General features: G+C 34.7%; 1 long non-coding RNA gene across 1 annotated transcript in view; it reads right to left on the reverse strand.

The window, feature by feature from the left end:
- Positions 1–8,020: 8,020 nt before the first annotated feature.
- The window catches only part of LOC137630227 (uncharacterized), a 206,538-nt gene continuing 202,623 nt past the window's right edge, over positions 8,021–11,935 (reverse strand). Inside the window, exon 3 of the long non-coding RNA XR_011041695.1 lies at positions 8,021–8,668. This is a non-coding gene — a long non-coding RNA (uncharacterized lncRNA). The remainder of the gene's footprint in view (positions 8,669–11,935) is intronic.

The following is an 11,935-nucleotide window of genomic DNA, read 5'->3' on the forward strand; positions in this document are numbered from 1 at the left end:
TCGACTGTGCTCGACCTACGCTCTAAACTTAAGCAAGAGACCTTAATTTCCGAGGCACAAATTACAGTGGTTACGAATCAGACCAACTTTGGAAAACATAGATGCGAGATAATCCCAATTAACATGTAGGCATTGCCAAACGCCCCCTGCGAACCATAGCGAGGTGTGTGTGCAATAAGGCATGTGACCAAACCTAATAAATTATATAAAAACACTAACAGTCGATATTTTAGAATAAATGCTAAACTTAAAATTTCAAATAATTCTATTAAATTATTTCACATTCGTATGTCGCGTTGTGGATATACTGGATTCGTAAATCTAGGATATATAATCCGGTGTTGGGGCCTTGGAGGGCATGAAGCGTCGGTAACTCGAACTGTTCTGGTTCATAAATAACTAACCATTTCATTAAAACATAGAATCGTCATACATTTGTACATACTTCCCGCCATGAATGTTTTCAATATACCCATATTAATATGCTTATATACATACATTTGTTATCTTTAAAACCCGTAACTAAAGCTTTTGAAGCACTAACTCAAAGAGCACCTCTCTGAGTTAGTGCTCCCTGTCACATCCTTATTGCGCAGCGAGCTAATGTGTGTTACCCAGGCCCTGCAGCTTACCACCTCTGCTATCTCTTGCTACACTATCTTTTTGGTTACTCGCCGCCAGCAAGGGTGCACTTGCTTAGAGCGAGGTGTGACAGAAAATCCTGTGTCCAACTGTACATCTAAACCATAATTTACTTCTGAGTTTAGCAATTGTCAACCCCATAGCAAAGAATTTTAACACGGAATTTTCGGATCCGAGGTCTTAATTTTTTTTTTTTTTTGCTAGAGTACTGTATATAAATTAGGTAGTATGTTTTTATGCATCAATTTTATATAGGTGAAATTGCTTGGAGCATTAATCTTATATAGGTGAAATTGCTTGGTGCATTAATTTTATATAGGTGAAATTGCTTGGTGCATTAATTCTATATAGGTGAATTGCTTGGTGCATTAATTTTATATAGGTGAAATTGCTTGGTGCAATAATTTTATATAGGTGAAATTGCTTGGTGCATTAATTTTATATAGGTGAAATTGCTTGGTGCATTAATTTTATATAGGTGAAATCGCTTGGTGCATTAATTTTATATAGGTGAAATTGCTTGGTGCAATAATTTTATATAGGTGAAATTGCTTGGTGCAATAATTTTATATAGGTGAAATTGCTTGGTGCAATAATTTTATATAGGTGAAATTGCTTGGTGCATTCATTTTATATAGGTGAAATTGCTTGGTATTTCTGTATGAAGTGTTATTTTTTTCTAAACGGTAATAAGGTTGGATTTCATCATAAACTAAGTGAAAACGTTCAAGCATAACATATATAGTTTTACTTATCATGACTCGCCAATTAGATACGTGCAAAATACATATGTGCTCAAATGTATATTATGGAAAATTCATTTATGGGGTAAATCTTTACCTCTAGAAGTAGGTTATTTTGTTTGATCATTTTTCACTAGGAGTGGTCAAAAGAATGCCAAGGATTCCTGTGTCCAACTGTACTTCTATTTATCTTTAAAATGGTCAAAACTTGATATGAAAGATTGAAAGCTAAGCAAAGAGAACCTGGCTAAAAAGAAAAGAAAATTAAAATCGAGCAGAAAAAACATGAATAATTATGGAAATGCGTAACTTTTCAAAGTCAAACTACTTTATCAACTCATTAATATACAATTTCTTCCCAGGAAGACACGTTCCATTATGGATTGCCCCAGAAAATTAATTCATCGAGCTTATCCTATAGTGAAATGTTTGACATGTCCCCTCACAGGATAAAATCCTATTAAAAAGATGTAAAATTTCAAAAATTAAAAGAAGTGGCATATGTGGGATTCAGAGTAGCTTTTAACCAAAGAGGGGAATTTAAGCAATTACAAATATACTAACCAAGACGTACATTAGAATTATTTCCATATCAGGCCAACACTAGCAAAAATTTATCTTGAAGAATTATGAGTTCAATCATGTAAATCAGCACACCTAGAAAAAATGATGCAATCAGCTGAAAACGTAGGGCGACACCATCAAATAGGGATGTTCATTATGGATGATTTTTAATAAAACCTAAAAAACAGCTGCATAATCAAAATGCCAACAACAAAATATATATCAAACACCATTTTTTATAGATTATTATTATTATTATTATTATTATTATTATTATTAAATGCTAAGCTACAACACTGGTTGGAAAATCAAGATACTATATCCCAGGGGCCCCAACATGGAAAATAGCCCAGTGAGGAAAGGAAGCAAGGAAAAATAAAATATTTTAAGAATAGTAACATTAAAATAAATATTTCCTATATAAACTTTAACAAAACCAGAAGAGAAACTAGATAGAACAGTGTGCCCGAGTGTACCCTCAAGCAAGAGAACTCCAACCCAAGACAGTGGAAGACCATGGTACAGAGGCTATGGCACTACCCAAAACTAGAGAAGAATGGTTTGATTTTGCAATATCCTTCTCCTTGAAGAACTGCTTACCATAGCTAAAGTGTCTCTTCTACCCTTACCAAGAGGAAAGTAGCCACTGAACAATTACATTGCAGTAGTTAACCCCTTGGGTGAAGAAGAATTGTTTGGTAATCTCAGTGTTGTCAAGTGTATGAGAATAGAGGTAAATCTGTAAAGAATAGGTCAGACTATTCTGTGTCTGTGCAGGCAAAGGGAAAGAACCGTAACCAGAGTGAAGGATCCAATGTAGTACTGTCAGGCCAGTCAAAGGACCCCAAACTCTCTAGCGGTAGTATCTCACTAATATATTGGCGATGGCAGTCTACAAAAACTCATCAAAGACTTCTTCCAAGAGTACATTTTGAGAGGCACTTCTTTTGCAGTTAGCTTTGCTGGACCATTTAATTGCCTTCAGTAGATTGGAACCAAATAAGCAATAATCTAATTTCTATGCACATGAGACTGGCTACCACAAATGAATGAAAAGCTACGATAACTTCCTACATTCGCAGTAAAATGCCCTCGATTTAATATAACATTATGAAAGAGCCGCGAATACTGGAAAACGAATCCGCCAAGTTAATTCGGCAAAATAATTTTAGATTCTATAGAGCTGTAAGGTCAGGTAATAATGGAAAATATATGGTACGAGTACAAAGAGACTTCACAACATTGTATACTGTAAAAAAAAAAAATTATATGCAAAAAGAAAATTACTTCACAACAGATGGAATTCATTAGGTAATCTAAAGTAAACTTGAGCGTAGTCTTAAGGAAGTAGATTTGTAATAATACCGATTGTCGTGTAGGATAATAATCCGGACTTCTTTTTACTTAAAAAAAAAAATAGCGACTTATCCGCAGTAAGTCTTGTTACTTGATTATTTATTTGTTTATGCTCACCATTCAAGTAGTGGGGTGGTGACAGCATGCGTTTTTATCAGATGATAGACGACCGCAATTCCCCCCCCCCCCATTAAAAAACAGTAGAATCCAAATTGTTGTTGATAACATAAACGAATTTTTTTATTATTTCTAGACTTAGTTTTTAACTCTAAATCATAGATTTAAAATTTTCAACTCTGATAACTCGTATGCTCAATTCGTATTACATAATAACCGTCTAATGGAGATGAATAAAAGGGTCAACGGGTTTTTTTTTCTTATTTGAGAAAACTTTTATGACAAAAATAATGCAAAATCAAGTCCATAATTTTAGTCTTTCTTTTTACTTCTATTAGAACGTGGATATTGGAAATTCAAATCTCTTGGACATCTGTCGTATTTCAACATTTAGTTCTTGCAGTACTCATTCAGATAAATAATGCATAAGATTTATTTTACCTATCAAAAAAAATAACGACGCTCTCGAGGGAAACAATCATAAAGCATACCATTGCCATACAGGAAGGAAGGGCATAAGTCTTAACCAATATCGATATCTCCTCTTCAAATGATGCACCCAACCCCAAAATTTAAGACAAATTACAGCCAAATTTACCCTTCTATTGTTACGTAATGGTCTCCGTGTACCAGTCGGTTTGCCTTGAGAACCAAATGGATTCAAAGAGAGAAGGCAGGGAGGAAGGCCATTCAATTCTATATGATAGAGACTTGTCAAAGGAGGTGAGAAACGAGGACCCCAATTGGGCCATCGATCGTGGTGCTTGCAAGGCGCAGATTTCCTTCATGGTGACATTCGGTGTGTTTGGGTGCCAGGATCATAGAGACGGACAAAAACTATCTTGTCGCTTCCTATGCTGGGAGGGGAAGAAGGAAGGAGAAGGAGGAGGAGGAAGAGGAGGAGGAGGACATGGAAGCGAGGAACTGCGAGGACAATGATGAGTGATGAGGGAGGCCGCGTACGATGTAAACAACTTCCTCAAAGGGAACAACAGCGCTTGACATTTGCATATCAAAGACACGAGAGAAAGCGTCACTCTCACGCTCATTTGTTTTATATCTCTATGATGATGATCTGAAGGTGACGTCACGACAGAATGCCGTCGCATCATATGCCTTTTCCCATCTTCATAAGCATACGACAGGTAGGGAGGGAGGGTATGGGAGGTGGGGGAGAGGTAGGGAGAGGGGTACTTGGTGCAAAAACAAAGTTTACTCTTACGGAAAAAAAAGAAAAAAAAGAGGAAAAAAAGTGTTTTGTCTCAATTACATTTTTAAACGGCTGATTAAAAAACATCACATTAAAGCTATTAATGAAAAAAAGTACAAATGCATATGTAGCACAAAGAGTAAAAACAGCACTTGAAGTTCAAACATTTTAATATAACATTTTCTTTCACCTATAAAGTAAAATGACGACGAAAACAAAAATATTTATAATTACATGTTTATTAACAATTGGAAATATAGAACATCAATCACTGCTAGGACTCAGAGAGAGAGAGAGAGAGAGAGAGAGAGAGAGATGAAAATTATTACTATTACATGTTTATTAATACACCGGTACAAAGTAACCAACATCAGAGAGAGAGAGAGAGAGAGAGAGAGAGAGAGAGAGAGAGGACTCAAATCACCAGAATTATATTTCAACACATTTACACACAACAATTAGATGTTCTCAAGTCCTTTGACCATATAAATGAAACGTACATCAATGCAGACGAGTGAGTTTCAATGATAACACAATTCATAAATATAAATTTGCCCCATTATTTTTGTGTTTTGACAAAGATTTGTGATATTCTATAAGTTTTTAAATGAAGGAACGCAAAAAAGCGAAATGAAATAAAGGTTAAAGACATAAAAAAAATTGTATAATTGTTTGTGCCTTGCTTCCTTTATCGTGGAGAGAGAGAGAGAGAGAGAGAGAGAGAGAGAGAGAGAGAGAGAGAGAGATGAGAGAGAGAGAGGAGAGAGAGGAGAGAGAGAGTTTCCGTCAACTGTCTAACCATGAAGGAAAAGGATTCTATCGAATTGTGATAGCAAACATGAATTTTACAATCAAATATAATTTATAACAAGTAATCTAAATGAAACTTCTTCAAAACCTTTCGATTCTCTAAATGCTGGGATATGAAGACACCAAAAACGTGATTAAAAAAAAAAATTGAAATAGTTTCTTGAATTTTCATTTCAGAAGCCTCCTGTCCTTCAAGTCAGTAATTCAAAGCTTGGGAGAAAGAATATCAACAGACAACTTTGATTTCTTTAGAAGCTTTTTAATAATTATTTATTAGGTAGTAAGTTAGCCAGGGCACCAGCCACCCATTGAGATACTACCGCTAGATTGTTACGGGTTCCTATGACTGGCCAGGCAGTACTACATTGGATCCTTCTCTCTGGTTACGGTTCATTTTCCATTTGCCAACACACACCGAATAGTCTGGCCTATTCTTTACTTATTATCCTGACCTCATACACCTGACAATAATGAGATTACCAAATAATTCTTCTTCACCCAAGGGGTTATTGCACTGAAATTGCTCAGAGGCTACTTTCATCTTGTTAAGGGTAGAAGATACAGTTTAGTTATGGTAAGCAGATCTTCTAGGAAAAGGACAGTGCCATAGCCTATGTACCATGGTCTTCCACTGTCTTGGATTAGAGTTTTCTTGCTTGAGGGTACACTCGGGCACACTATCCTATCTCATATCTCTTCCTCTTGTTTTCTTAGAGGTTTTATAGTTTATATGAGATATTTTAATGTTACTTTTTCTTGAAACATTTTTTCCTTGTTTCCTTTCCCAACTGTGCTATTTTCCATGTTGGAGCCCCTGGGCTTATAGCATTCTGCTTTTCCAACTAGGGTTGTAGCTTAGTAATTAATAATAATAATAATAATAATAATAATAATAATAATAATAATAATAATACACATCATCACAGATTGTAAAATAGTATCTCTTAATTATATATAAGACACGAAAAGGTTAAAAAATAGCATTGTCTAAGTTATTTCAACGAGACTCTATTTAATATCATCCGATTATTATTATTATTATTATTATTATTATTATTATTATTACTTGCTAAGCTATAACCCTAGTTGGAAAAGCAAGATGCTATAAGGCCAGGACCTCCAACATGGAAAATAGCCCAGTAAGGAAAGGAAATAAGGAAAAACTACGAGAAGTTTAAGAACAATGACATTAAAATAAATTTCATATATAAAACTATAAAAACTTGAAAATAACAAGAGGATAAAAACTTCAAAGTAAGTGGAGAAAAGATAAAATAGTGTGACCGAGTGTTCCCTCAAGTAAGAAATCTCTAACCCAAGACAGTGGAAGATCATGGTACAGAGGCTATGCCACTACCAAAGATTATTAGAGAACATTGGTTTGATTTTGGATTGTCCTTCTTCTAGAAGAGCTTCTTACTATAGCTAAAGAGTCTCTTCTACCCTTACCAAGAGGGAAAGTGGCCATTGAACAATTATAGTGCAGCAGTTGACCTCTTGAGACAAGAAGAATTAGTTGGTAAATTCAGTGTTGTCAAGTCTATGAGGAAAGATGAGAATCTGTAAAGAATAGGCTAGAACATTCTGTGCATGTCTCAGAAAATATGAAATGAGCCGTAACCAGAGAGCGGAATCCAACGTATTACTGTCTGGCCAGTTAAAGGACCCAATAACTCTCCAGCGGTAGTATCTCAATGGATGGCTAGTGCCTTGGCCAACCTATTACTAATGCTATAAATAACGATAAAGAGGTAATAACCCTTATAAATAAGATTCTGAATAATCTCCAGTGGGCTGATCAAGATTTCAAAAAGGGAATGTGACATTTTCATTAGAATAGTGATAACAGAAATTAACTAACCATCATAGTAATTGATTAACAGGCAACTGCATAATTTCTACAAAGGCCTTCATCTATATTCGATCTTAATTCATCAAGTACTGTCACTTAAACTTGCTGAATAAAAATTCTTCCCAATACTCTGGCCCTTATGAAATATTGAGTAACGAATTCAAGAACACGTTATTTCAGGCAATGTCTCATCCTACATTAATAACTAGAACGGTCACTCGGTAGAGCATGTACCTTCGCCCATATAATTTTGTATATCAAAAGATAGTCAGTTGAATTATGCACATCTTGGCACTATTTTCATGCAAATCGGATAAAAATTAAATACGATATAGCAAAAAGACGTTTTTAACATTTTCTTACCTTGACCCTGACCTTGGCCTTTGACCCAATCACTCCCAAACTCTAATCTGTTCTTGAATCATGACTAATCATCTCACCAAATTTTATGAGAATTAGTCGAATAGTTTTGTTATGCGAATCACAAACATAAATAAATAAATACACTCCTATCAAAACAAACTTACCGAAGGTAAAATGACTAATTCGATATAAGTTCAGATAATTTAATAGAAAAGTGCTATGTCCAGTAATATGTGGAAAAAAAATTCAACACTAAACATAGAATAAAAAAAAAAAATATTTGCCAGTCGGCAAACAGCTCCGTATATTAATTCCAAAAATGTAACAAACTTCCCAGGAATTCACGAACAGAATTACCTACTAAACATGAAACGCCAGTTGACACAATAAGACATTAAGCATACACTCACAGCACGAATGAATAGAATTTGATTACAAAATACATACTACTCTTCTAATAAGAAAAATTGGGGTAATTTAAGATTCTTAATCCCAAAGAAGGAAGTGGATTCAAGCCATGTTCTTCATCTTTATAAATAACGAAATAATGTGTAAGAAAATTGATAAATCAAGGGCAACTTAAATTAGAAAACACGAGCTAAATAATTGATTTTCTACTTTCAACGAATGTAAGGGTAAAGCTTGCAAAGTTCATGCAATGATAGCATAACTTAGTACTGGTTCGCGCGCTTTTGATTATCATAATTAAGGATGATTTGGGAGAAACCTAAAGTATTGAAAAAAAGGCTCTGGAATTATTCTAGTCCTGCCTTGAGAGAGACATGGTGGACAAAATGTCAATTATATAGCATAATGGATAAAATCAAACAATTTAGAGAGAGAGAGAGAGAGAGAGAGAGAGAGAGAGAGAGAGAGAGAGAGAGAGAGAGAGAGAGAAATATATTGCTAAATGTCAACAAAAACTTTGACAAACCTGGTTGCACGAATTCTCGTGAAAAGCCAAAACCTTTTTCGCACACTTACCTTTCCCTGCAGAATAGTATCGTCTACCTGGAAATAAAATACATTCATATGAAAATCAAAACAAGAGCAAAATTTCCCCCACAAAATAAATGAATACATCAGTAGGCGAGGTTCTGAAAAAAAAAAATTTTTTTAATCTCTCGCTTATCAAAGGAGATCCGTAAACTATGTACCTTATTATTTAAATATAAAGACATTGTCATTTTTCAACTAGGAATGCCGACCATGGTAATAACAATCTGCAAACATATAAGAGATCAGTAGCGGTAGAGGCGGTCCCGAACTGGATAAAGGCAAAAATAAAACTGTTGCTTATCATTAATATTATTATTAGCTAAGTTACACCGTAAGTTGGAAAAGCCGGATGTTATAAACCCAAGGGCTCCAACAGGGAAAAAATAGACCAGTGGGGAAATGAAATAAAGATATGAATACAAATTCCATCCTATTGTATACAAAATCTTATTAGAGTACAAAGACTGCTCTATTCCTTGTACAACTCTCGTTCTCCCGAAAATCTGGGGTTTTTCTTTCCTACCTTAAAGATGTTTGAGCATCTTACTTGAGATACTCACAGGAATGTAATTTGTTAACTACTTCATACATCAAAGGCATTAAAAGGATTCTCTCTCTCTCTCTCTCTCTCTCTCTCTCTCTCTCTCTCTCTCTCTCTCTCTCTCTCTCTCTCCTCTCTCTCTCTCTCTCTCTCTCTCTCTCTTATTTTCAATTTTGTCTGCTATCTTCCCCTTACGGGACTATTCTTTCATCTATTTCCTCCTTTCTATCAATGACTTTATCGATCTACCTCTTCTCTTATTCTATTCTTGTCTCTACACCTCCTACCACATCTAACTACCTCTTCTCTAATCCTTGTCTTTTTATTTCCTGACCATCTGTCTACCTCTTCTCTTAGTCTTATCTGTTCACTTCCTGACCTTATTCCATCTTCCTTTTTATCGATCACCTCTAATTATTGTGAAGGACATCACGACTGAGGGTTCATAACATTGAGATAATACCGCAGCTACAAAACTGTTTTTCCTCATTTTTACAACTAGGCCTAATCTTTCCTCTAGTTCTTCGACTTTGTCTAATCGAAACTTAATTCAAACTCTTGATTTTACCAGCACTTTTCGTAATTCAACTACTATCCTCGATAGAACATGCACTCGAAGTCGTCAAATCTCAATCTTCCTTATCTTAATCAAGCCTGGCCTACTTAGGGATTTGTGGAAGGAGGGCACATGTTGTAAATAGGACGCAAGAATACAGATAAAATTCGCTAAAAGTGGGTGCAACTAGGTCAATTGATACTGCAGAAATTCTTTACTAATATATAATGACGGCAGTAATCCATATATAGTAAATGAATAAGGTAACTGCGCGTCTTTAAGTTTTAAAAACTCAGCATTTTGAGGAAACATTAAAAAAAATTCAATATCCTAATATAAGAAAAATACCAACAGAAAATGGTCAATAACAAATAAAATTTAAATATCATAGGCAACGGCAATAATAAAAACAGCAAAAAAAAAAAAAAACACATACATCATTGCAACAACAAATAATTACAGTACAAAAAACATTACAATGATTACAGTAAAATAAAACAAGAGCAACCATATTCAAAAGTAGCAATGTAAATAACAACAGCAAAATAAAATCTACAAGAGAAAAATTCAATAACAACATTAGAATAAATAAAACGTTTAAGAAGAAGCAAAACAACTGCAGCGACATCTTCAGTGTTCAGTTGAACTTTGCCTACCAGTGAATTGGTGTTCTCTTTTGAACTTTTGAACAGCAGACTCCCTAGAGAGAACCGTCCTCATTTCAACTTGAAGCTTTTCGAAAGGTTTGAGTTCAACGCTTCGGGCCCCGGGGGAACTCGAGGGTACGATCTGCCATTACCAAATACCCTTCAACAAAGAGCAATGAATGATACGGGAAATGAATAAATGGACAATCACTGATGCCAATGAAGTCTATAAAAAGAACGTGGAAAGAGACAGGGGACGTTCACTGGGACAATGGAAATCATATTATTTATAAAAATAATAAATTTCTAGAGAATACTAGTTTTGATATTTAATAATAATAATAATAATAATAATAATAATAGAATTACATTGCACGACTGATAGTAAAGCTAACATAGTATGATTAAACTAAAATATCATGAAGCCAAAGAGTAACTTATCTTCCATCTTCACTGGTAACTTTGTATCTTAATGTACAAAGATACCAACCGCTTACTAGATAACAGCTTACTACATAACCGCTTACTAGATAAGATTATCTAGTTACTTGGTAATAATAATTATCAATTTAATATTTAACTAGGACAATTACACAATGATGCCTCTACAAGAATATGAAATAAACAGCAAAATAAAAGTAAACATCCAGGACTTGAAAAATCTTAAAAAAAAATCTTTACTAAAATAACAATACACAGTGAATACAGAGACATAATATATGAAAAAGATAAACGTTAATGCATACGAAGTGTGATTCAAAAGCCATTGCGCCATACAACCAAATGTCTTTTAAACATTTCCCGAAGAGAGCAAGAAAACCACAAGACACAAACCAGAGAAGAAGCCATGACCGAGGCAAAAGACCCGCCGTTTACACGAAGAAATGTCTTGGGACATTAAGACAGGAGATAGCGAAATGAAAAATACGCCATCAGAGCAGAAAGTCCGTAAATGTGAACTGTAATATTATCAAAATCAGGCAGAAGCGATCAAAAGGGTTAAAACCATCATCAGAAAATTGCCCCAAATTCGCCACTACGACCAGTGCCTCAAAACAAAAAGTTATTCGAATGAATTAGTGATGAACCAATTGCCTTAAAAACATGTCCCAACTAATAAACAAGTTAATAATAAAGAGGGAAATCAATAAAGTGGAGTATAACAATGTTTGACGCAAACAATTATTTACAAAGAACAAATTTAAGAACCCGCAACCCAAACCTTAGTGAATGAATTAACTTTGCAATAAAAATTACTCGGCGTAGTTTACTTACCGAAAAGAGACTCGACAAATCTTTCAGCTCCGTCGCTAACCGCAACATACCACGCTTCATAATATATCTGGCGTCAAAGCGAAGGGTTACAAAACGCAAACCTCAGTATCCGGAATTCAACTTATTAATAGTAACTACATGTTAATAAAAGCCAAAGAATTTCTCGTATGAATATCTGCATTAGCTTTCAAATACCCTTTTAACGCTCAAGTTAAATAGTAATCGAAAAAAACTAAGAAACCAGACAATAACGGAAAACA

This window comes from Palaemon carinicauda, chromosome 38, assembly GCF_036898095.1.
Source record: "Palaemon carinicauda isolate YSFRI2023 chromosome 38, ASM3689809v2, whole genome shotgun sequence".
NCBI lineage: Eukaryota > Metazoa > Arthropoda > Malacostraca > Decapoda > Palaemonidae > Palaemon > Palaemon carinicauda.